The sequence below is a fragment of the Cyprinodon tularosa genome, unplaced genomic scaffold (assembly GCF_016077235.1).
Source record: "Cyprinodon tularosa strain WSP-4 unplaced genomic scaffold, ASM1607723v1 ctg222, whole genome shotgun sequence".
NCBI lineage: Eukaryota > Metazoa > Chordata > Actinopteri > Cyprinodontiformes > Cyprinodontidae > Cyprinodon > Cyprinodon tularosa.
The window spans coordinates 696,883-724,128 of NW_024038830.1; the positions used below are offsets into that span (position 1 = coordinate 696,883).

Below are 27,246 nucleotides of genomic sequence, written 5' to 3' on the forward strand. Positions count from 1 at the left end.
AAAAAATTTAGCAGATGGAAACTGGAATCCTATCTCAATACCACTGAAGCTATCGCCTTATTGTTTTTAGATAATTTGTAAAACAGAATTTGTAAAGAAAAAAATTAAATAGATCTAAAGGACCTATCAGTAACCATGCCTATTCCAGCGCATATTATTGTTAGAATTTCTTTGAGTATTATGTCTTCTGTATAAGGGCCATAACAGGACATGATCTACAGGGGCACTGGCCCCCGCTGGCCCCTGTCTAGAACCGCCCATGGTCGCTGCTGTCACAATTATCTCCAGAGTCAAAATGAAAGGATCTTAAAGACATAATAATGTGCGCAGGAGCCATCTGTCAGCCCAGCGGGCCCCTTTCTGCTGCAGCAGCAGCAGCTGGGGCCGTTCGCTCTGCTCTGCTCTGCCATGCAGTGTGGCCCTTTAAGAAACTGCCATGTTCTCCCTTCATGATGCGTCAACATAAAAAGCGGATGATGCTGTTATGTAAAACATGCCAAAGTCAGCCGGAGTTTGCAGGATCTGCGCTCAGGGCCTCGATCGCTTTTTAAACTCATCTTCTCCGGTTTAAAGACTCTAGGGAGGATTTTATTTTATTTTTTTCCCCACAGCGTCGCGGCTTGGAGTTTGGATTGAGGAAGGAAATAAAGCAGGCTGCCTGAGATCAGATCAACATGAGTCGCCCTGCGCTCGCTTTTCCTCCTTCATTCGTGGGAAGCTCATACACCTGACGCATCTCTGCACCTTTTCCCAGAGGAACCGATCCGGGCTTCTTTCTAAAGGATCAACCCGCTCTGCCTCTGCTTGTTCCGGGGCTGATTTTACTCTGCGAAACGGTAAGAAAACAACAACAACTCTTTATCTGTAAAACTGAAAGTGCCGAGGAGGGAGGGGGGGCGATCAGACAGCTGGATCATAAGAAGAATAACGCGCGACATCAAGCCGCCAGTGTTTATTAAATTATGTCAAACTTTCAGAGCGCTCCAGGAGGGGGGGGTCTCCTCCGCAGGTTTGTCGCCTGATCTGTGGGCAGAGCCTCGGCTTACCCTTCAGCTTATGACCGCTGAAAATGTCACAGCAGCTCCAGCTGGAGTTATTTACCAGCTTCTGTCTGTCCAACTTTAATTGAAAACTGCTTTTGATAAACATTTAGTTTCAGTTCTGATTTGATGCAGTTTAATCACCTGACACTTTATTTAGTTTACTTTTTTCAGATGTGGTTGAAATGTTTAGTGATTAAAACCTATTATCTGTTGCAGGTTTGAGCATTTTTATTTAGATATGTTTGCTGAAGTTTTTGTCGATGATAATGACATACAGATAATGGAAACTTAATATTCATGAAATCACATTATTAATTCAATTCAATTCACTTTATTTAAATAGCGCCAATTCACAGCACATGTCATCTCAATGCACTTTACAGTTCAACCAGATCATACAGTCAAATTGATTCAAAGTTTTCTATCTAAGGAAAACCAGTTGATTGCAATCCCTCACACTAAGAATGCTTTGTAGTGACAGTGGAGAGGAAAAACTCCCTTTTAACAGGAAGAAACCTCCAGCAGAACCAGGCAAAGTGAGGGCAGACATCTTCCAGTGTACCCATGTTTGTAATGCCCCATCAAGGCCCTTCTCACTGTCGTCATTCCTACATGTCCCACCCCAGAAAACATTTCTGGCCAGTCAATGGTCCGACCCGCTAGTTTTATGAGACAGACGTATTAGCCATGGTATTAGCGGGAGTCTTTCAAGATGGAATTGTTGTAAGACTGTAAACCCAGCTTGCAGAGCAAGGTTAGTCATAAAATATTATTGTCGGAAGAAGAAACAAAGAACCACTGTTCAACCCCTTCAATGTGTAGTTATATTATGCAAAACAATAACTGATTCATTTAGACAGTATAGTTGTATAAGTGTATTTTTCTTTTTATTAGCATGAAATTAACAAACATTCTATCTTCTGTAATTTATTATGAGAATATGGATGTTTTCCTTGTTTGTGTTCCTGTTGGAACTATCTGATGTGTGTAATTAGCCCTAAACTGCGTCTGGCTCCTATCAGAATGTCCCTCAGTTTGCATTGACTCAGATGCAATCCCTCAAAGTATATACACCAGGTCAAAAGGTGAATCATGAATACATGAAATGGTAATCTAATTACTAAACTCTGCTTTACTTGTGTGGCACTTTAAGATGCTTTATAATTGGTCAAAGGGCTGTGCACACCCTAAAGATCTAATATGCCCAAAACACAAAAGGAAAAGCAGTAAATCAAAAGCACAATAAAGGGTAAGATAAAGAGCAAATGCAAACAAATGATAAAATTACCAAACCGCTCCAACTGGGTTAGAAGCCAAAGTGTAAAAAATTAGTCTATTTATTTTATTCAAGGTATTGTTTCTCTCTCTGAGTCACTCAACACGGCAGTTGAAAGTATTTATTTACATGTAAGAAAAAAAAACATTTGGTGTTATATTTCTTTTCCCTGTATAACATGAAATCAAATTAAACTTTTCCTGATTTAGACCAGTTAGAGCTAACAAAATTATTTAGTACAAGATCTTTTATAGATTTTATTCATGGCTGTCTTTGAATTCAGATGTTTACCAATGATTGATCTGGTTTCAAACAATTTGAGAGAACCAGGTCAGTGATAATGATACCATTGTTTTGTAAGCTTCACAACATTTGAATTAACTGGAGGCAAACCTGTTGGTGTGATTTAAGGAAGTATCTCAAACACAACTCCTCTTTGTGTGACATTATGGAAAAATAAAGACATCGACACATGTTTAAAAAAAAATCCCTCTGCTACTGTTCCGTTATTGTGCATAATAGATTCATCATCTTTAGGTAACAAAAACAGGAATTTCTTCAAGTGAATTAATGTCAGCTGTGGAAAAAAAAAAGGATTTGTGTCTTTATTTTTTCTACGCAGTGTATGCAAACCTTTCATTTATAAATAGAGCATGTCTTCAGGAGTACAAGGGCTGTATTCATTATATTGGTATTAAATGAAAGCTCAGAACCATGAGGTTTCTAAAGAAGTGTTATAACCTAGATAAGTGTTGAAGTGTCTTGGTAAATATTCACCAAGAACACTGGGGAACATTAGAGTTTTTAAACATCACTCTAAATGAAAACCCCCTTTGATGCCAATGATATTTACACATTTTTATTTGAAGTAAGATGAGTAATCTCATACAGAGTAATGGCTCATACCAAGATGTTAAATATAGAAATGTGTCAAGGTAGAACCAACAAAAGGATGTTTGGTCAATATATGTGTCAGTTGACCTTTAATAGATCTATTTAGTATCATCGGTTATATTTAACCATGCAATATAACTGGTTTTCACTCATGTTAAAGATTAATTTAGACCTCTAATTTTGTAATTTGCATAAAGTATTAGATTTACTGAACGACTGCATCTATATTCAAACAGATTTTTCAGTATAACTAATTACTGTAAAAGTATCTAATTTTTACCCAAACAAACAGACCTTTATGATTCTTTCTTTTTTTTTTTCAAAATAATGCAGAGTCATAATGGAAGAGCTGAAATACAACTAGAGTTCAGGGCTTGGCTAAAGCCACTAAAAGTTAAAACGTGCTTTATGATTTCAAAAGTTTTTGGCCGCCGTTCTGTTTATATGGGACAATGATGAAACAATCCTCTTCTAATTAGCAGACTCTCTACTTTACTAAACACCTTTTACATGTGGTTTGCTTAAAGTGTTAAAATAAAAGAGGCACCGAACTGTAAATGTTTTTTTTTACTGTTTTTATGACTTGTCCATTTAATTGCTTGGGATTTGAAGTGTGGTTAGAATGTTTATGGCGGCTTTTAGGCGAGTGATGATGCGTTCCAAAATGATTGGCAGTGTGGATATGGGATACTCAAACTGTAACGTTTTTAGTATTAATTTAAAATAGAAAACACCTTAAAGCTTTTATCAGGGTTTGTTTTTTTTTCCTTTAGGGAGCTGGTTTCAAAGGTAAGAAACATAGAAAATAAATTTTGGTCTGTTCTGTTTCTGGGAACAACGATGATCTGAGTGGTCTGTTTGGTTCAAGCTCTGAAATTGATTAAGTCACTAGAACATTCAGTGCCTTTATGAGCAATAACAGGATTTTATAATGTATTTGTTTAATAAACAGTGAGCTATTGCAGTAATTTTTGGATCGTGATTTGATCTCTCGGGGTCAGTAAGGACTCTAGCAGCAGCCTTTTGATGGCAGATATCCTCTATATTGCTTTGAGGAAAAACATTTTTTCTGTTAGGTCTGAATCCATTATCATTGTGCTTCTCTTGCATACTCTACGTTCTTCAGCCATATTGATTTATAATGTGGTTGCACGGCGGAGCAGTGGGTGTCACTTCTGCCTTGCAGCAAGAAAGTTCTGGGTTCCATTTTTGGTCCGTTGTCTTTCTGCATGGAGTTTGCATGTTTTCCCCATGTATGCGTCGGTTCTCGCCGAGTACTCCGGCTTCCTCCCACAGCCAAAACATGACTGTTAGGTTAAATGGCTTTTCTACATTGTTCTTAAGCGTAACTGTGTGTGTGTGCATGGTTGTGTGTCTTTGTGGGTCTCTGTATCCCTGCAACAGACTGCCGACCTGTGCAGGGTGTACCCTGCCCTTAGAGTGCCGGAGATGGGCACCAGCCCCACTCCCATGACAAGGACTAAGCAGGAGAAGATGTACAGGTTTATATTGTAGCAATTTAGGAAGTCTCATAATGAAAGTTTAGGAACACAGTCACCTGATGACTCAGAGATAAAAAGTTATGTCATCAGCATATCTAGTTATTCTAATTGATTTTTTTTCTAGAGTGAGTTTAAAGATTTTGAATAAATGTGACCCAAGAATGCCTTAAGGAACTTCCTAATCTAGTTGTTGTTTACGCATAATTACTGAAGGACTAATTAGTCACTCTGGTCTAACAAATACTTGGGGTTGCGGAGTATTGGCATGGGTGTTGCGATACGATACGTGTCACCATAGGCTACTTGGGTTATATGATTTTATCATGGTATTGCAATATAAGTATTGTAATCTTTTCCTAGGCTATCAGGTTAAATGTATCGATTAAAAAAAGCAAGTGTTTTATATGTCCATCAGAAGATATTGATTATTTAGTTCTTTTGGTATCCATGTTTGAGTCATACCACGTCTTCCACTGTGACTGCCTCAACTACAGGTACGGCGCGGCGCCGCACAGCAAAAGGGCTCCATGGCGCTATCTGCTAGAGTGGCTGTTCCCATTTTCCCTCACTGTTTTAGGTAAAATGTTTATTCTTTTCAAAGATTGATACTAGGAACTAAAATATCAATATTATATCGATCATCCGAAAGTTTCGATATAACAGCAAATCTGTTTATTTGTTTTTTCTTCACACCCCTACCAAATACCACTGGTTTAACACTATACCAGACACACTACGCAACTTTTTGACTCTGTCTCTTATAATATGTCGGTGAAGATTCTCAGTCATCCAGATCATAGTCGTCCCCAAAAAAAGGTTAAAAACAATCCACTGGACTTTGTTTCCAAGATTGAAGACATTTCGCTTCCCATCCAGGAAGCTTTTTCAATTCAAAATGTCAGGAATAGTGTTTAGTTCGAGGTTTTGAATATTCAGCCAGGCCAACAATCCCCTTTAATGAACCTCCTTTCAGACACTTAGACGGGTATGGGGCATTGCAGGCTAACAAAAGAAGCCAAACAACCCCTGTTCCAAAGGGGTGGACCTGTTCAAGTCCAGTGGTCTGTTTTTAACTTTTTTTGGAGAGTCTCTTAGAACGTTATAATACACCGTGTCAGATCCAACTCTTAAGCTCCAGTAAAATATATATTTGGTGCATCACTCTTAAGAAACACTCTAGCCTATATCATTGAAAACTATACAGTAAAAGTGTGTGCTACAGGAGACGGAACATCCAAATTGGTTTCAATCTAATGTCTGCAAACAAAGTTAATCCTATCTAGTCCATTTATAAGCCACACATTGATCTCTTGTCAGACCTCAAAAATTTTATTTCCTAACTGTCAGAAAATTATATGTTAAAAATGCAGCTCAAGCTGTAAAGATTATGAAAAAGGAAGAGATTACTTTCATAACACATTTATAGAAGCAACGTTTTGTTTTTGGTCCCCTAGAAACTGAAGGGGCGAAGTCGCACACTATTACTTGCAGAATTTTTACACTAGTAGCTCACTCTGGTTGCATATAAAGCCTTTCTGATTAAATAAACGGTGCCCTGTTGGCTGGGTTATAATGTTTCATTTCTGCATTTTACACTTCGCTTTTGGTCCGTTTGTAGTGAACTTGAGCATTATTCGTTATTTGACATAAAAAGAAAGGGTGACCTGAGGGAGGATTTTGCACATGTGCACAATTTGTAAAAAACAGAGGTAATTTCCCCAGCAGAGGAGGGGAAAGGAAAAGGAAAGGAGCAGCATCAAGTGTGAAAAAGCTTAAAAAACCTAAATGCCAAGTTTTGCTTGTAAAGCAATAAGAACGTTGGTGTTTTCTGAGCTAAAGCTGTTAAACAGATTAGTAGTCTTAGAAGATAGTGTCTAAATATAATATTGTTTATGATCTTTAATTTAACCTGAATGAATGGTTTGTGTTTTTTTTATATGTGATAGTACCACTTAAAAAAGGTATTGTGTCATTTGTAGCCATTTACCAAAAATAATGAACAAGGGAAAACAGATTATTTAGAATTTATTCAAATTTAAACTAATCAGAATAAGGAAATAATAAAAAGAAAAGGCTGATGCCGAATGACCAACCTGTTCTAATATATTTCAAAACATTTACAGTTGCCTCAGGTAGCTTTGTTGTTTACAGGCAGCAGGGACCATAATTCTGGTTTTATTGTTATATGAAAGAAGGTAAATAACATTGAGAGGAGCATGAGGCAGAAACCTAATTTCTCTTAACATTTGACAAGTCAATATGTAGTTGCAAACAATATAATCTTTTCTGGTTGTTATGGTGCCTAGAGCCAACAAAATGCAAATGTTTTGACCTGAGTACAGATACATTTATTGCTAACTTAGTCTGGTTAATGATCCAATATTTATAGACACAATTAGACCGAGATCAGGGAGAAAACTTAACTTTAAAGTCTCAGTTTGTCTATGGGCGAGAGGCGGGGTACACCCTGGACAGGTCGCCCGTCCATCATGTATAATTTCAAAAACTTTTAAATCAAATAATGCTAAAAGCACCACATTTTTATTAGACCTGTTTTGCCCTACAACTCATCCAGATTCCCTAGCTCCTCTAATCGCAATACATCGAAACAAAACCTACAGCGATAACTGCCTTTTGAAAGACTTAACAGCAGCTGAGAAATCTGATGTTTTTATAAAACTAACTTAATTCTAAGCTCTTTCACTTTTAGCTGACCTTGAGTCGTCAACAGGGTTTATTTCTAATTTAAACTGATATTAAAAAGTTATATCTCTGCATGATTTCACATGTCTAGTTTAGGCAACTATATATCATAAAATCTTTGGTTTACTTACATTTATTTTTTTAAATATTCCTCTTTTTATTACTCACTGTAGTTTAATGAGGCCTATCGGGTATTTTTATTTTCTTCTATTTCAATTCACTTTTGTTATTTTTGCAAATCTTTTTATACCAACTTTATTAATTATCTATTTCACTTTACTCACCATGCATTCAAACATGAATTTATCTTGTTAAATTGTTCTTGTTTTTGACCTTCAGGTTCTATTTTCTGTAAACTTATTTCATTAAAAAGTTCTTTAAATACGGCATGATTTGATTGACTAGATAACCTACTCCTGAATTGGTGTAAGGCGTAAAACTAGTTAAAACATTTTAAGCTACTTTCTGTGGATCAGTTCAACATGGACATCAAAGGGAAAGGAGGTCTATTTTATCATTGGTTTCGCAGTGGTCGCGGGTAAAACTGACCTGAAGATTCTTGATCTATCATAGATTTCTTATAAAATCCATTATTACATTTTATAAGGATTATGCACAGCTGAAACTATAAGATTTATCAAATCTATTCGCACATTTTTTGAGAGTCATGTCAGGATTTTGTGATTGCGCCTTCTGCAAAAAGGACTTTGTTGTTTTTATGCCATTTCGTAACTAATTTGGCTTCATACTTGTGGTCATTGTTCAGTTGGAAGACCCACTTCTGCTCAAATATACTGATGTCTTCAAGTGTTGCTTTAATAATTTTGCATAATGTTCCTTTTTCATGATGCCATCTATGTTGAGAAGTGCACCAGTCCCTCCTGCAGTATAGTACCCTGCAACATAATGCTGTAATAGTTAGGATGACATGTCAGGCTTGCAAACTTCCTAATCTTTCCAGAGGTGGAAAATCCAGGTCCTGAAAGTAAAAACCCTGGTTTTCCTTCATCCTGTTCAATTCTCCAGGGGCTGGAAATGCAAATGAAGTCTTCTCTGTACAGGTGTTTTACTTTCTGGACCTGGATTATCCACCTATGAATTTTTCCTTCAAAGGTTGCAATAATTCTGGCAACGCTCCTCCATTGTAGTCCCCCCCCAGAGTGCATTTTAAAACTAACCTAGGTTTGAAAGAAATGGCTCCCTCTTCTCTGCATGACCTTCCAGATGAGAAATGTTTCCCTTTTTTCATAGTCATTCATCGTCATAAGGTCTTTTAAGTTCTGGGATTAATTCAAATATTTTGCATCATTATCTTTGTTTCTTTAATGTTTGAAAAAAATTTTCCAAGTTTTTGATAAATTTAAATAGAGCATTTTGATAACTGACCTAAGAATGATAAAAGTTGAGCTGTATTTACTGTCCGACAGTGAGGGAGATTTGCTGTGCTCTGCAGCAGGCAAATACCACAGAAAACAAAATGCTAAACAAACTACTGCTAGTAAAGCTTTATTTCTTATGAATATTGTTTCTAGATTAACTTCTCGTGATTTATGCAGAATATGTATAAGCAGTGGTTTTTTTTTCCTTTTTCTTAACATCCTGGGACAGTTGTTTCATGACCTTCAGTGAGACCCTGACCTTAAGCAGGCATTAAATGTTTAAAATGTATAAATGAAACACTTGAGTTGACTTTCAGGGTCCTAATAACATCAAATCCTTCAGTTTGTCACAACAGACTTGATGTGGCTTTAATGGAAGCATGTTAAACAGAAACGCACCACCCACACACCAGAGCTAAAGAAGGTTATCAGTCCCGAACATAATCCCATTATTCCTGATGAACTGCTCTCTTCCTTGCCGCACACGCTCATTCAGAGAAAAAAAAAGAGACACAATGACCTCCAAGCTGTCCCTGTGGAGGCGGAGCTTCAGATCTTGGCCACTTGCGGTTAAAGGGACATTATGATGATGAGTTGCAAGGCTTTGGTTTAAAAAATAAAAAATAAAATATTCTATATTAGAGGGGGGAGGGGACTTTCCAGAAGTTATAAACCGGAAGTTTCCCTCCACCCCCCTGGAAACTCAGACTCTTTCCAAAACATCACGCAGCAGTGTTAATAAACAAAGCTTGTGAGTGACGTTTAAATATTCCTCAACAGAAACTCATGGCTGGATTTACTGCCTGTTTACTTGTTTAATGACAATCTGCTTTATTAGAGTGAATGTTGAAAACATCCTTAGTTCTAACTCAGCAGGCTTGATTTGTTTTTTCCTTTATGACTGACTAAATTTTATGGCTTTTAAAACAGATTTTCATCCAGCTTATGGTTGGTGGTAGAAGCTGAGAGTTATTGCTGTGCAGTTGGTCCCGTTATTCATTAATCTCATCTCAGATCCCCATCTTATCCAAAGCTACTCCTTTGATTGAACACTGTGAAAGGAGAGGAATATGGCAAACCTTTTTAGCATTGAATCAACCATTGAAGAGTCAGGACCTGCAGGTTAGGGGTGTCCAAAGTCTGGCCCTTGACTTTCTGTTGGCCTCAATCTTATTTAAGACAAGCATTATATTCAGATGGTGACATTTTGTAATTTTTATTTTTATTTTTTTGTAATGAAGATATTTTTTACTGAACTTTTTATAATAAACTACACTGACAAAAGGAATGCAACCGTTTACGGCATTTCTTTCATATTTAGTTACTTTAACACAATTGTTTCATTTGAGCAGGGTCATAAAACAATTGTGTTAATCTAACTAAATATGATTAAGTAAATGACAAAAATTGGTTGTATTATTTTTTTCAGTGTATATGCTGTACAAACACAACTTTCTGTTTATCACAAGTTGTGTTTTTCTTTTTTCTTCTTAGCAAAGTGAAAGCAACCAGGGTTCATAAATTTCCAACAACCTTTGAGTAAATTTTGTACCCAAATCTCTGTTTTACTAGAGTTAGTTAATGCATCAGCCTTTTGAAAAAGCATGACTTCATATTAGGGTTGTCAAAAGTATCGATACTCAAAAAAGTATCGATACTGAAAAGTTGTATCCGGATACAATACTCATTTTTAAAAGTATCGATACAGTGCTACCACCAGTGGCACCTAAACAGTCATTCATCTTATGCGCAGATTAGAGGACAATGCACTTTCTGAACACTGTGTGATTGAATAATTCTGTGCACTTTTCGGTTTCAGACTTTTTTCTGTAACAGGTGCAGCTGCTGAGAATTATTTTTGTTTTTTAACTGTTTTGACTAGTGTCATTGTTATGTGTGTAAAGCATAGCCAAGGAAGGAACACTTAATTTTAATTTAGTAAGTTTTTTATCAAGCTTGATTAATATTATGCACAGCATACAACCTCAAAATATTGTTTATTGTATTTATTTATCTATTTATTGTATTTTGTTTATTAATGAAAAAATTTCTGTTGAATTTTGGAGTCTTTGTTTTTATCCTTGTTGTATCGAAAATGACATTGAGTATTGAATATTTTACTTAGTATCGGTATCGAGTTGAAAAGTTTAGTATCGTGACAACCCTACTTCATATTTTAAAATTTCAAGACTAGACAAAAATGTTTTTTTGAGAGAATTAAGAAAAAAATTGAGGTGTTTTTAATGAGGTGTTTTTAATACTGCCACCTGTGGCCAAAACACATACCTGCAGCCTCTTCTGCTCATTCTCATAGCCCTGCACTTAAACTTTTTTCACCTTATGTGTGGTTGTCATTGGTATCTGAGTTTAGCTGGATGCCAGTTGCTTCTGAATATCCACAAAATCCATCATGAATATAATGCTTTGTTTGTTAGGTTCAGGCCAATTTACCATGGAAGCACTTGACTTTACATCCAGCAAACGGAGTGTGAACTCCTCACCCAAAGTAAATCGAGAAAAATACTCTACTGGCTTATAGATGGATCAGTGTTGAATTACTAAGGTGTGATTCTGATCATTGATGATGCTTGACCTGGAGCTTGCTTTCCAGCCTCTTTCTGTATACCTCCTTGCTTTCTCTTATCTTGACCTTAAGCTGCTTCTGTATACCTCTCAGTAATCCCCTCTCTCTCTTCTTGGAGGGGTATTTTCTTGTTGAGCTGTTTCTTCAGATCACTTTTGATCCATCGTTTATTATTTGGGAAGCATCTCACTGCTCTAGTAGAGATTGTCTTATCTAGACTGAAGTTAAAGCTAATGTTGTAGTCAAGAACAGACAGAGACAGCCTTCTTGTTCTGCATCACTTTAGACATTCTGTAGATGTATTGTTTTTTTTAAAAAATCATTGCTGAAAAACATGTAGGTATGACCTTTAATTGTTTAACTGTTTCTTTATTTTCTTTATTTGCTGCACTTTATTACCTGTGTTTCCAAGTACAAACAGTCATAGACATGCAGAGGTCAGTCAGACAAAGACCCAACAGCCAGTCTGTGGTCGAATCTTAATGCTAAACTTCCAACAAAACCAAGCGTGACTCTCAGTTTTCTAAGATTGGGAAGCGCTTTTTGTGGATCAGGATAGGAAAAGTCTGTGCTCTGTCCAGAACTCGCTGCTTCTCTTGCTCTGTGTCTGTTGCTGGCTGCTGAGACACAGCTGTGAAAATTACAGGTCTGTTTCATGAACTCACAAGAAAGAAGAGGCAGGGCTTGTTCTGCAGGCGAGACAAGGAGACCCACAGACCGGCGTCAGCTGTCCACCACTCCACAGCTGCAGAGCTTTCAGAGCCAGGGTCTTTCTCACACACACACTGGGGCTGTTTATGAGTGCACTTATGTGTGTTTTGTGTGTGTTGTTTCTGCCTGTGGCTGAACTGAGCAGAAGATCTCAGTGTGACAGACAAATGTCAGACTCCTTCACTGAGAATTAAACGCCAACAAGTGTCCTTCAGTTCAGCAGAAGCTGAAAGCATGACGAGGCCCCAGCAGGTGGGCAGACGGGGGGGCATCACCTCTCAGTCCATCTCCAGCTGAAGCCTCCTCTGTCAGAGCTTCATTGTTAACAAGGATCTTACTCTGTGCCGTCTCTTTCCTTCTCCTGTCTCCACTTTTGCCGTCACTCTGTCACAAATCCTCCTTGTTTTCTCTTTCCTCGTTGCTTCTTTTTCTCTCTGAAAGATGTCTGTGTGACGCTGTCAGGGAAAGAAAACTGGAGTCTGAATGTGGAAAAGAACATCCCCTCAGTGAGACGTTTCTCTCACTAAGCAAGATGTGAGATTCTCCCTGATGCCTCCCTTCCCCTCTCCTGCAATCTCTTCAGATATCTCCCCTGTCTCTTTTTCCCTTTTTTTTTTAAATGTCTCTTGCTTCCCTTTTTGCAAGGCAGGCTGTCTGACATCTTGCTGTGTGTGTGTGTTTGAGCAGGAAGAGCAAAAGCATATAATTAGACCTCCTGTCCTGGATCTGCTCTGTAGTGCTGATCTGTCACCTGAACATCTGCAGACGAGACGCTGAAGCTGACAAATGGCTCCCAGTTCGTTCTGCACGCTCTGCACACCTGCACTTTAAATCTGAATGTGTTCATCTGGTTCCATGATAAATTGTTTTTTAAGGTCAGAGGTTTTTTTTTTTTGCAATGTGGGTATAAATTATCTGATTTATTTCAGATTTTTAAGGTTTTTTGTAGTCTAAGCAAGCTACTTTTTGCTACTGTGTTCTGACAGGACGAGACCACCTGCCATACATGGCCCAGATATTCTCTGTAGCTGTGCAGGAAACCACCGGTTAGCAAATAGAGAGGTTTTTCACATCAGATATTTCTATTTTCCTGAGTAATCAAACCAAGATATGAACAGCTAGAGGAGGCCCTCAGATCGAAAGCCGTTTGTTGTGCATCTCAGCAGAAATGTGCTGCAACAGACCAGCTGTTAACTGAACCCACAGCTGTTAAACTCAATAAGTCCACTTTAGATGCAGTCAGTAGAGCTGTATGTTTGTTTTAAATCTTTACTGTGATTAAATCTAACCTCTTACATGCCCCTTGTGACATAACTTAAAGCGTAATGAAACAAGTTTATCTATTTATACCAGTATTTTCTTTTCCTTTACAATTTTAATCTAATTTCTAATTTTTTCTTCTTTTTTCCTTGTGTCCTGCATGGCTCGTGTTTGGTAAGGGATACATTTTTAATCAAATTTTTAAAGATAATTTCTCTATCATATTGTGGCCAACTTTTTGCTGATCTCAATGTTTTGTTAGCCTCGTGAGACCATCCTGATCTCGCGAGCTTTCAAGGTTTCACTCGCAGATCAGTCTGGCTACTTTCCGTTAAAGAAAATTTGGAGCCGTTCACCAAATGAACGTCCAATCAGCGTTGGCTTTGAGGCGGGTTGAGGTGTGACGCAACGAGAAGCGCGACAGTTCAGTCTAAAGAAAATGGCAGCTTCAGCCGATGAAACTAGCGTTAGCGTGGCTATCGAGCAAGTTTTATCGGAATTACAGAGTATTTCTTCACTGAAAGAAGAGCAAAACACTGCTCTGGAGGCTTTCTCAGAGGAAAAGATGTTTTTGATCTTCTCCCGACTGGTTTCGGCAAGAGTTTGATCTATCAATTGGCTCCTCTTTGTCATCGCTCTGTTAGTACGTCATATGCTTCGTTGATCTGATTGCTTTATTTGGCCAGCTATCACCAACATAGGCCAATCCGCTAACCAGTATTTTCGCCCCTTCCCAAAATTACTTCAACGGAAGGTTTCCAGATGGATATGCGGAGCAAATCCATCTGGTGGAGTCAGGTTAATGTTTTGTTTGATCAATAGAAAAAGAAAAACCTTTGGAATTTATTTTGAAAAAAATGAAGTATAAACAGATATTTTGATTTTAAGATATCTAATGGCTCAGTCTTAGTAAGTTACATTCTTAACATTTCTTTGTAATAATTAATCATGTCTGAATGTTTTACATTTTTAGTTCAGTCACCTAAAGCCAAAAGTATGATTTTAGAGCTTTTACTTAAAATGCAATTACACAAACTGTTGCATCTACATTATTCACATTATTACTGCATTTTTTATTTGAAAGTTGTTCTGCTTGAAATTTAGTTCATGTAGATAATAGCATTATCTGCACAATAAATGTAATTAAAATGGATTTGCGTAAATATTGGGTTGGCCACACACAATCATGCAAGAACAAAGTAAATTGTCTTAAATTGGCCTATAAACATTTAATTAGGGGAAAGTGTAGCAGACTGTGGGGATGCAGCCTGTAAAAATAAGCTTGTAGTGTTTGAAATTGTGTTTGAATCACTACATTGAAATACTTTTGTATTTTTGAGCACTAGATCCTTTGAAACCTTTAATAAACTTTAAAGTCATTGGAAGCTATATTTAAATTTCTGGCTTAATTATGCATTTAAATGCACTCTTCATCAGACCATATTGTCCCAAAAGTTAGACAATTTCTATTTAAAGGTACACTATGCAACCGGTGTTGATTTTTCCGGCGAGGCTCCCCCCAGAGGGCAAAAGTAAAAGTGCACTGTCGTAAATATGCTCAGCTGTTCTCCTGGTTTCTCCGTCAAGCCAGGCGCGTTTGTTTTGAGCTTAGCAGACAGGCGAACGCAACGAATCACCATGTCTACTGCGGTAGAGAGCCCTTTTCCTCTTTTTGCCTGCTCCAACATGGGCTTTCGCTGTTTTCTCGCTGGTTCCGCCATGATAACTGCACAAATATCACCACTGCGCTAGCAACGAGCATGCCTTTCACTGGGGGCGTGTAGCAGTTCTTGCCGTAAAGCAAGACCGACTCTCGCGATGCACAAGACTTCTGAGCCTGTGGGTGTGGGCCGAGGGCTCCTGCAATTGCAAGTACGGTATTTCCCCTACAGACCACCAGGGCGGCCGAGAAAACCTTTGTTCGACCTGAAATGACTCATTTATCATCCAAAACGTTATAGAACACATTAATTAACTGAAAAATGTTGCATATTGTGCCTTTAAAAAACAAAATCCTGTCTTAAAATCTGCCAGTTAGTTATACGTGAGCCTGTACACCTAAATTCGGCTAATCATATATCAACAGTCATCTGTCAACCTAAATTTTTCGCTCATAGCATCTTTACTCGTATGTCGGAGCTAATATACGCAACGGTTGAAATAAGAAATCCGAATCATTTACTTTCCCATTGAGTTCCGTCCCAGTGTTCACAGTGATGGGCGTCTGTATCTTCGGCGTAGAGCTAACAGAACTGGCAGCGTTGCGGGGCAAGGGCTCAGACATGTACGGCTGTAAGCCTTCTACATCAAACCAAGCTCCTGCCGCCCTGGCGTCCTCTTCCATAACATCTTCATCCCCGCTTTCCTCCTCTAAATAAATTATGTATGAAGGCGGAGACTCATCTCATGACCTCCGACACAAAACTCTCCTCCTCTTGCATGTTTCCGCTGTCCATAGCGTTCCTTCACAGTGTCGTTGCTAAGTCACCGATTTAGTGCTACTTGGTCCCAACTGAACAGCTGAACAGGCAGAGAGCTTTTGATTTTTAAGCCTTGCTTGTTAAATGTTTACTTTATGCTAATTTTGCAGTTTTTTTTTAGTCAGTCTAAATAACATGCTACTCATTTTGCACCTCTTTGCTGTTGCTGCTATTTCTTATATCTACCTACTGTAAAAATGTCCAAGACTGTTTATTTTGGTTGTTGTTTTTTAGTGACTACAGTATTTGTATTCAAAACTTCTTTTTGCTCTTCTTGCACGGTGTTTTTTTTATTTTTTATTATGCATTTTTTTCTGACTTTATTCTGTTTTTCTTTTAATGCACTTTCTAATGTCTACACTCGTGACTCTTTTCCTATGATGCTTGTCGCTTTGCTGCTGTTATATCATAATTTCTCCATTGTGGGCCAATAAAGAGATTTGCTATTCTATTCTAAAGTCTCTTTAAAAACAGAATAAAGGGGTTTTTAACAGTTTATTTGGATCTGAAATACTTAATCAGTGACAGTCATTTGTTTTTTTAGAAGTATTTACTTTGTTCCAAATAAATTACATGAAATATTAAGTTTATAGAGCTGTTTCCCTAACAACTGAGCATTTTATCTTTGTAAACTGAACTTCAAATCTATGGAAGATGTTAAAATAACAGGATATATTGTGCAGATAAATCAGAGGAAATGCGGATGGAATTAGCCTGTAAATTGCTCTTCCAGCACAAGTGTAACCTTGTTATGAGTCTGTAGTAAAGAGAGAGCTGTTCCACCTTTCTAATCGACAGGAAACATCATGACTACAACAAAAGAGAGCTGAAACCAGGGTTCTATAGTAAAGAGTTGGACATACAAAGGGGCAGATTGCAAACCTTACAGATCCATAAATTACGGAAAATCTGGATTTCCTTCCACCAATGCTCTGCTTGGCATTCTATAGCTCAGGGTGCAGTCAGTTTGTTACTTTTTGTCCTTAGCTGCCCACATTACTAGTGAGAAACTTGCTCACAGTGCAATACCACCGGCGGCAAACATTTAGTCTGTTATACATTCATTTTTTTCTGAAACATGATTGACTTACAGGCAAATTTCACAGCTTGAGTTCCTTTGCCCTCTAATTTAAGGTCACCTCCCCCGAGGAGATGTTTCAGATAGAAGCTAATTTAAAAAAAAAGTGATATGTCTCCTTTTTTATAACGCGACTTAAGAGGGAAAAAAAAAAGATTAATTAGATTTGGTAGGAAGAAAATCAAAGATTAGATTTTTATGCCATATCACAGAGCCCAACCGTAAATATTTAATGTCTTATTAATCAAAAATGCATTTAATATTGACTGACAGTTGAATAAGTTATTTGAGTAATAACTATCTGACATAAAAACATGAGTAATGTACCATATTTTCGCGACTATATGACGCATATAAACGTATTTTTTTCCCCTCAAAATGTGCGGCGCGCCCTATGTGTGTTGTTACTGCGGACTTTTGAGACCACCATGAGAACGTTAAAGGGGGAAGTGTGGGCGTGGATTGTGTATAAAAGAACAGGTATGTGCTTTATTCAGATCTCCTCATTGAGGAGATGATGAAAGAGTGGCTGAGGGAGGTGAATGTAAGGAGACCAGGTGGTTTTTTTCTACTCATCACCATCGCTGTTAATCTGTGACTCCATGCGTGCCCATCTCACAGCCGATGTGGAAAACATGGTGAAACAAATGAATGCTGTGCTTGCTGTTATTCTGGGAGGTCTGACAAAGGAACTTCAACCGTTCGACATCGGTGTGAACCGGCCGTTTAAAGTAATGCTACGTTCACGTGTCTGCTGCCTCATTTTTGCTGCTTGTACCAGTTAGTTCTGACGCGCAGCTGAAGCAGCTTTGCTGCTCTGGCTGCGCGGTCCAAAAGTGTGTCTGACGCGCGTTGGGCGGAGCTACTCTATCCTTTCTCTGCCTTGCAGCTATATTTGCTGTGATCAGTGGGAATAAAGTAGTTTTAATATGTTTTTAAGAGAGAAAATCCACCTGAAAACTTAATCAGTGCAGTCAGTTCCTCCAGATTACAATCCCACCTTCCAATATTATTTCTGTCGGAGCCGCTCAGACCCCCACATACCAGCGATGCGCTGTCAGTAGGAATCCCATTCAACAGCAGCCTCTGGCCGGGTCGCCTCCTCGCGGTTCACCGCGGCAGCTGGTAGGTGTTTTTCATCTAAATAATCTAAACTGCAGTAACTGCAATAAAAGCGAACATATTCTGCCGGCAGGTTTCAGAATTTTAAGTTAATTTATGCGTCAATAAACTGTTTCAGAGGAGTGATCACAGCGCTCTGTGTCATCAGCGATGTGTCTGTCTCACGGCCAGCTCCCAGGTTTGATTAATAATTTGTAATAAATACATGAATAAAGCACAATCATTCTCAGTTTTGTTCCCGCTCTATTTTTAAATACGCAGTAGAGGTATTTAAACGTAGTAGAGGTTATTTACCGTTATATAAAACCCGCACCCTATAATACGGTGCGCCTTATGTGTGTTTTAAAAACAGTAATGGCACACATAACTGAGACTGCGCCTTTTAGTACGGTGCGCCTTATGGTCGTGAAAATATTCTAGAAAAAAAATAGCTTTTTAATAAAGAATGAAAAAATTATGTTTGAATTTTAATTTATACAATAAAACTCTTATCACAGCCCTGATGGAAGAAGTGGGAGAAGATGGATGGATGGATGGATGGATGGATGGATGGATGGATGGATGGATGGATGGATGGATGGATGGATGGATGGATGGATAATTATAATCCTCAATGAAAACCCAAAATTAAAGCTTGAAACGCAACACAGTTTGGTCAATAAAAACGTTTTTTTCCTTCTCTAAGAAACTCCATGTGGATTATTGTTTGCCCAACAAAATAAATAAGAGTCATACCTCATATATCTAATAGACAAGCTTAGTGCCTCACTAACAGCTGGGTGTGCACACTTTGCAACCCTCTTTCCTGTTTGGTGTTGCTCTGACTTGGTATTGGTCAGTTCCTGACTCTCTCTCACTGCCTTCCTCGGTCTATCCATATTTTACAGCTTTGTTTGCCTCTCTAATAATGTACTATTACTGTCCTGATAAGACATTATTACACGTTATCTTTTTTTTTTTTTTTTTATAATTATATTTATTGGTTTTTAACGTTTTAACAAACAAACAAATACAATACAAGACAAGAACAAAAGAACACACTAGCTCTTAAAGTTACATACCTATATACGAGCATATGCGTACACATACACACATATGCATGCACATATACAATTCGGACATCCTCAAATTATAAATCCTCTCCGAAGAAGAACCGAGGTTTCAAATCCTACATAAGAGATAAAAGGTTCCCAAACTTTATAGAAGTTATTTTTTTTATCGTGCAGTTTGCTCGTCGAATAGTCCAAAGATATATATTCCAGCACTATATTTAGCCATTGTGATTTACTTGGTGCCTTGTCAAAAATCCAATTCAGTACCACACATTTTCTTGCACAAAAAGTAAGCATTCTGTAGAGTTGACGCTGATGTTTATCAGTAACGGTGTCGGTTAAACCAAGTAGTAAATACAATGGGTATTACACGTTATCTGATATTAAACGTTTTAAATAGATTGAATAGCGGAGTATTTAACCATTACTAACACCAACCTTATTCTGTCAGCGAAAACCAAATCCTCCTGTTGTTGATGAGATAAACTATTTATTGGATGGTTGACGTTACTTGGGAACACTGGTGAAGTTAAGTGCTTGATATGGACAGGTCCTCATCCCAGTTTTAAGATGATTTTAAACAAGTATTATAAACCAGCTCCATTAATTAAAACATACTCTAAATACTTTTTTAACTCAGTCTAAGGGCTTTACATCAGACTGTAGCTGCTTAATCAACAATCAGAGCAGCTTATGAAGGGGCCAGGGCAGTGATCACAATGTAATGCATTTTCAGATTGAAAATATGTGAGGTAAACATTTTAAAATCTTTTTTTCCTCATCCTCAGTATATTTTTTGGTGGGGAGGACAAATGCACCTGTCTGTTTTATTGTGGCGACACAATAGTACAGAAAATACACCGAAACAAAGATTCTGCATGAAGAATTCTCAGTGTTTTTCTTCCATTTCATAGTCTGTGCTCAGTCCTGCTGTCGTCATTTCCATCCTATAGAAAAGAGGAAGGATGGTCACACATGTGACCTTGCGTTGAGATATAGTTTTTTTTAGGTATAAGTCCAATCTGAATATAAACTGGACTGGAACAAACAAAGAAAACTCAAGTCTGCTTCTGATTCAGACCAGACAAGCGAAGCATTGGATTTCAACAGTGTAATAACACACCAACACTCGTTCAAATGCAGCAGATAAATGTGTTCTCCTTTTAAGTGATATGAAGGGTTGGAGTCCCCTTTGTGGACCATCATTTCCCATAATTCATTGCACATCGAATCGTATTATCAAGCTTCGACAGCAGTGGCTATAGAATGTTGCTAAAATGGTGAATAAAAAAGTGTATAGTATTATTTCATTGTCCCACAAAGTAAAACTTTTAAGTGTTTAAGGTGAGGATATAGATTTGTTGAGCTTAAATATCGGCTTGTTCATTAAGAGTCTACTCTGGTGTTTCTCTGCACCAGCAACTGCCAGCTGAACGGAGAGTTTTCCTCCCATCTAGAAAGCCTCTGATTCTCAGCACATGGTGTTGAACATATAATACTGGGTTTAACTGCCAGGTGGAAAATAACACATAACTAAGTCAAGTTTTTTTGTGTGGCTCGTTTGAATCTTTTACGTGTTGTTTTTAGTTAGTATTTGTTTAAAATGAAGTTTCAGGCTTCAGAAGGTTTTATTTTACTCTACTTGAAGGTGCATTAGAAGATGAATAATTTGCTCATCTTCAACTGATGTCTGCATCCATGGTTCAACCACTGGAAACAAACATTCCCTTAAAGGAATAGTACACCCAAAACATGATTAGCCTTCATTTTCTACTCACCCCCATGCTGAACAACACTCTGGAGTACTTTTTTGATATCTCAAATGCATCTGGAGATCTGGGAGGCTTCTTGCTGTCTGCTGACATTCAAATAATGGAGGTCCATGGCGCCCGAGACAGAAAGGTCCATAAAAGTCCACAAAAACGTGTCAATATTCCTCCATACTGCTCGTCCAATGTAATCCAAGTGTCCTGAGTGGGTAGCATCCAGAATTTACTCGAAACGAAGTCATTTAGAATGTTTTTAGAGCATAAACAGTAGTGTATAGGATTTCCTAATAGCGCCCCCATGCGCGCTCACGACGCTACGGAAGCCGGCAGACCAAACCGGAAGAAAGTGCGCATTCAGCGTCTGGTCTGCCGATAATGCAAGCGTAGAAGAAGAAATGTGCTGTTTACCTGTGCAAAGAAAGAAACAACGAAAGAAAAATGTCTGAGGACTTCAGTGTTGAGGAAGAGCATGAGTTCTTTGCCGAGCTGAATGCGCTGGTTTGGTCTGCCGGCTTCCGTAGAATCGCGAGCGCGCATGGGGGCGCTATTAGGAAATCCTATACACTACTGTTTATGCTCTAAAAACATTCTAAATGACTTCGTTTCGAGTAAATTCTGGATGCTACCCACTCAGGACACTTGGATTACATTGGACGAGCAGTATGGAGGAATATTGACACGTTTTTGTGGACTTTTATGGACCTTTCTGTCTCGGGCGCCATGGACCTCCATTATTTGAATGTCAGCAGACAGCAAGAAGCCTCCCAGATCTCCAGATGCATTTGAGATATCAAAAAAGTACTCCAGAGTGTTGTTCAGCATGGAGGTGAGTAGAAAATGAAGGCTAATCATGTTTTGGGTGTACTATTCCTTTAATATTTGGAAATCCAAATAGTTTCTTTGCACATGTTAAGTATTTAATATAACCCCTAAACCTTTATATTTTATAAAATAGATTTGCTTTCCTTCATCTCTTAGAACTATATTTGATTTATAAGTCTGATTATCCACCAATCTACCTGTCCAGCACCTGAAAAAGAAAAGCTGTATCACCATTGTAAAATACAATAAAAGGTATAACTACTTAAGTTAGCAGCACCACTTTTAGTGATTTCAGATTTAGTTAAGTCATACAGTTTAAGACTTGGTGTTAATATTAATACAAAAATGTACAGTGATCTGTTTATTGCACTAGAAAGTAGCGGTGTATGTGTGTCATAATGTCCTCCAGCTGCTTTTTCACATCTGTGTCAAAAAAGATGTGTTTTATTTAGATAGAGTAGGCTCTCGTCCTGGATGTTTGTGGCCCATTGGAGAAGACTGTCCAAATAGATCTGTAGATGTGGGAGGTGGGAGTCAATCATCCATTGAGCAGTCTGCAATACCGTCTGCAGTTGTTTCTTCCTGGGCGCAGTGCAGCTGCTCATCCATACGTCAGGATGCGCTCTATTCTGCAGTGGTTAAAGTTTTTCAGCAGAGGTGGAGGGAGTTTTTTCCTCCTCAGCGCTCTGAGGAAGATGTTGCTGGGCCTTTTTAAAATGAGGGTGGTGTTAAAGGAATAGTACACCCAAAACATGATTAGCCTTCATTTTCTACTCACCCCCATGCTGAACAACACTCTGGAGTACTTTTTTGATATCTCAAATGCATCTGGAGATCTGGGAGGCTTCTTGCTGTCTGCTGACATTCAAATAATGGAGGTCTATGGTGCCCGAGACAGATAGGTCCATAAAAGTCCACAAAAAACGTGTCAATATTCCTCCATACTGCTCGTCCAATGTATTCCAAGTGTCCTGAGTGGGTAGCATCCAGAATTTACTCGAAACGAAGTCATTTAGAATGTTTTTAGAGCATAAACAGTAGTGTATAGGATTTCCTGAAAGCGCGCGCCCGCACGTTCACGACGCTACGGAAGCCGGCAGACCAACCAGATGAAAGTGCGCATTCAGCGTCTGCTCTGCCGATAATGCAAGCGTAGAAGAAGAAATGTGCTGTTTACCTGTGCAAAGAAAGAAACAATGAAAGAAAAATGTCTGAGGACTTCAGTGTTGAGGAAGAGCATGAGTTCTTTGCCGAGCTGAATGCGCACTTTCATCCGGTTTGGTCTGCCGCGGTGTCCGTAGCGTCGTTTGAGATATCAAAAAAGTACTCCAGAGTGTTGTTCAGCATGGGGGTGAGTAGAAAATGAAGGCTAATCATGTTTTGGGTGTACTATTCCTTTAAGGGTCCAGCCCAAGTATACTTCGTTCTTTATGTCACTCATTTCTGAGTTTAATCGGGTTGTTGACTTCCAGATGTTGGTTATCATTCTTTTGTCTTCTCGATGCCAAGTTTAAAGGTGCACCAAGTCACAAGTGCCTGGATCTCCTCTCTGTATCTCCACCACTGTAACTTTTACTTCCTTTTTAATAATGTGCTGAAAACTCAGTTGTCTCTGAGATAGTACCATGCTAGTGAAATCTGGGGGGAAAAATACAAGCTAGAGGAGGCCTAACAAAGTTCTTGTCATTATATATATATATTTTTTCCGTCACCTTATTTTTCCACCTACCTACTGTAATTCAAGAACAAAGAACAATCAGTTGTCATGTAGATTACAGATTTAAAATGAGTAAAATCCTCAGCTGTGAAATGAAATGTATTTTATAAATGGGATTTATTTTGGCATGTTGAAAACTTTGTAAAGATCCTCCGGGAGGAGAGGTTGCTTCTGGTTTTTTTTGTGTTTTTTTTCTACCTGGAGCTGCGTTTCTGGGTAATGCTATCTCATTAGGAGTGGGCACTCGATACGTATGTGAAGACGCAGATTCACTGCAAGTTAGACTGATTCATGAATGCAACTGAAGCCAATAAAGGCTTGAACAGTGACTTCATGGGATTACGTTGTTTACCTTCTAAATGATTCATTGGCCTTAAAACACACGCTGCTGTTACCAGTTAAAATGACTTCATGGCCTTTGGTTTAACCCGCTCTTGCTTCTGTCTGCAGGTCAGTTATAATCTTCTGCACACGGCTCAGTCCTGCTCTTCTGTTTGATATTCAACTTCCCCCAGTCTTTTTAAAGTACATTATATTTTAATGTCCTTCAACCTTCTTGCAAAAAGACACCAGTGGATGTTTGAAACTACCTTTATAGCTTTGTAAAGTCAGTAAGGTCCTCTCCTAGTGCCAATAAACTTACAGTTTCTTTAATTCATACTAGGCTGCTATTTAAAAATCCCTTTTAGATATTTTAAATTGTCAGCGGCCTTCATTAGAGCCGACATTCATCATTTCTAAAGGAGAATGAAAATCAGCCACATGTCCATACTGAGAGTTTGGTTAAGTGGATAATAAAGGTGTCATTAAACATCCAGAGTGTGTTCAGGAGTACAAACTGAGAATCTATGAGTTTTATGGGCTTATTTCACAAATAAAAAAAAATATTCTGTTCAGTTTTGACTGGAGTGGATACTAACCTTGGTGTTGTTCACAGAGCAGGAATGAGGAGATTGTAGGCCCCTGGCCATACGCTATGTTTATTTATGCCAAGTATAATGATTTTAAGTTTGTTTGTAAGTTTAAGTTTGTTAACATACAAACCACCGTTTTTTGGTGTCTCTGTTGCATCTGTAAAAAAAAAAAAAAGAAAAAACCACTATCCAGTCATACTTTAATTCACTTGTTAAGATGCAGAGTTAATAAACAATAATATATAAATATTAACCCTCATTCAGGTTGTAAGTTTTTTTAAGCTACCGGTTTGTTTTGTGTGAACCGTTCAAACCTCTCAGGTCTTCTGACCCAAGCCTACTCTGCACTAGAGACTGACACGGGAGTGGATTTTCACTCCTGTCCTGTCCCACTCCCACAGAAAAAAATTGTAGAAATCTAAATCCTGTCCCGTCCCACTCCTGGTGAAATTACTCCCTCTCCCATCCCGCTCCCGTTTTTTGTTTTTTTTAGCGCGGGTGAAAAACTCAGAACGGAAGCACTGTTGGTTTTTGGGTTGTGTAGTTTTTTTTGACTCGCATTATAGTGTAGGGTTCAAGGAAAAAAACTACAAAATGGCGGCGCCGCGCCAGTACTGGATTTTTTTTCTTTCTATTTTATTTTATTTGTTGGCATCGATCCTAGTTTTTTTTTTTTTTGTTATTATTGGTTTGCTCCTGCTCCCGTCTGCTCCCGTTAATGTTTAATCCTGTACCGTCCCAATCACGTGATCGTTACTAATACTGACTCCCATCCAACGGGAATCCAGTGACACGTGGGATTCCCGAAAAAATGTCAGTCTCTACTCTGCACCCAGAACCAGAACCAAACACGGAGAAGCAGCTTTTAGCTCTTATGCTTCTCAGTTCCTGAATTAATTTCAGAAGACTCTAAAAGCACTAACACCCCAGGTTGTTTTAAATCAAAATTAAATACATATTTGTTTTTAGTCTAACTATCCTCTCATTCTTGAGCAATTTTTAATCTTATTTAAATAAACAGGCACTGTTCTTTTAACTATCATTTATTTATTTTTAATCTAAATTTATATTAATAATTATTGGGTAAACATTATACCTTATAAAAATTTCAAATATTCTGGGAAAGTTAGGCATTTCATTTTATGTTTTCGTTTTCATGCACACTAATTCAGATGAGACAGTGTTAATTCTACTTAAAAGAAGCTAAAGTGACTTTAGAAAAGCAGAAATAAGAGTAAAGGGTGGTGACTCTTCAATAGCAAATATTTACTAAAGAATCAACTAATCTGGCAAACAACTGCCTTGGTAGCAGTTTGGATAGCCATCTAGATAGCAGTCCAGAATAGCACCCCACCATGTTCAGTTAACTGTAGTATGTTCAAACTGTATCTCACTTTAAGTGAGATATGTGACCGAGAGAAATAACAAAACAAAAAAGGATTCAAAAAAAGTGACTGAGGTATTACTCTTTGACTTGGAAAAGAAATATCATGCTTAACTGTATTTTAAGGTAGTAAAACCTTAGAATGCGAAATTGAAGAAAACAAAGGTGGTCTAATATTTTACCACTTTATGTCATAAATGTTATATATGTTTAAAGGGTTAGGTGTGTTTCCATTTGAAACGCCCATCACTTTTTCTTATTTGAAAGTCCAAAAGGATCTTTTTCTAGACTTTTTTTTCCCCCCTTCAGACTTTGATCTGTGAAGGCCTGGAGTCATTGGGGCTGTGAAAGAATCTCAGCTCTGACTTTTCAGGAAGCGCTGAGCCAAGGGGAAGATCAATAAAATAATACACCTTTTCTCCACCTTCTAAATGAAACATTCATCTTTATCAGGAAATATGTCCTCAGATCAGAGTTCCAGGGGAGAAGACTTTATCAAATTCAAATGGGAGACGATTGTAAAACATTTTGGAGATCTCATAAATGATCAACTTTTGAAGTACTGAAAATTTTCATTGGTGAGTGATGAAGAAAAAAGTGCTATTATATCTATCTAATGTAAAGACACTGAGAAAATTAGATTTTTCAGAAAGAGCCCTTCTGTTTCCAGTCCTTTGCAGCATCCACCCTGCAATCCATGCTTTATATTTTCTCTACTTTATCTATCTTCCTTTCCTTCCATCCATTTCTCTGTCAATCTCTTCATCTGTCCTTATGCTTTAGAAATTCAGCAGTTATCAGATTTTCTGAGATCAGGAGGAACAGTTGCTCCACTTCCTCTGTTTTATGCAACTGTTGCAGGATTTTTGTTGACCGATTCTTTTTAACCTATGAATGTTCATTCTTGGTTAAATACTCTTTGGCTCTGTCTGCTTTGCAGTTAAAGGAGCAGTAGTAATGTGTCTGATGCTGTATTTTTTTAAAGAGGGGCAAACTTTCAGTTGTGTAGTTGTAAAGGGAGCAACAACAAGATAAGCATATGCTTTCCGTACAACAAAGGAATCCACATTCAGTCTTCTATTGAGCTTATTTTCGGAATCTCAGCAGAATGTCTACATCATCACTGTGTTAACTATAACTCTTTGAGATGCAGCTAGCAGGAAGATGTCATGCAGCTTTCTTCAGCATGTGGCCGTGTGTTTGTTGCAGCACAGGTCAGCTCTCAGCAGCCTACCCTCCATACACATTTCCCAGTGCTTAGGCCTCATTAACTCAACACACTGGGCTCCTTTACAGCTGTTAATCACACAATGTAAAGCTTATAGAGGTAAGTAATCTGTATTTATATCAATTAAGCTCACTTTTGAATGCACACTAAAGTGACGAATCGGCTGCTTTTTAATCAATCCAATTCTAAAGTTAAAAACTGACCTTTAATTGATTGAACTATAAGAGTCTGTGAGTCTTGGATCTGTCAGTGTATTAGCAGTGAGTAAATTAGCTATGGGTTTTATATTTTATTGTTGAAAAATGAAGAGAAAATGAAGTAATTGCTC

The 27,246-nt window shown here is 38.1% G+C and overlaps 1 protein-coding gene across 1 annotated transcript in view; it reads left to right on the top strand.

The window, feature by feature from the left end:
- The first annotated feature begins 423 nt into the window (after positions 1 to 423).
- The window catches only part of bahd1 (bromo adjacent homology domain containing 1), a 56,764-nt gene continuing 29,941 nt past the window's right edge, over positions 424 to 27,246 (top strand). Inside the window, exon 1 of the mRNA XM_038286187.1 lies at positions 424 to 836. The gene's annotated coding sequence lies outside the window, so the exon portion shown is untranslated. The remainder of the gene's footprint in view (positions 837 to 27,246) is intronic.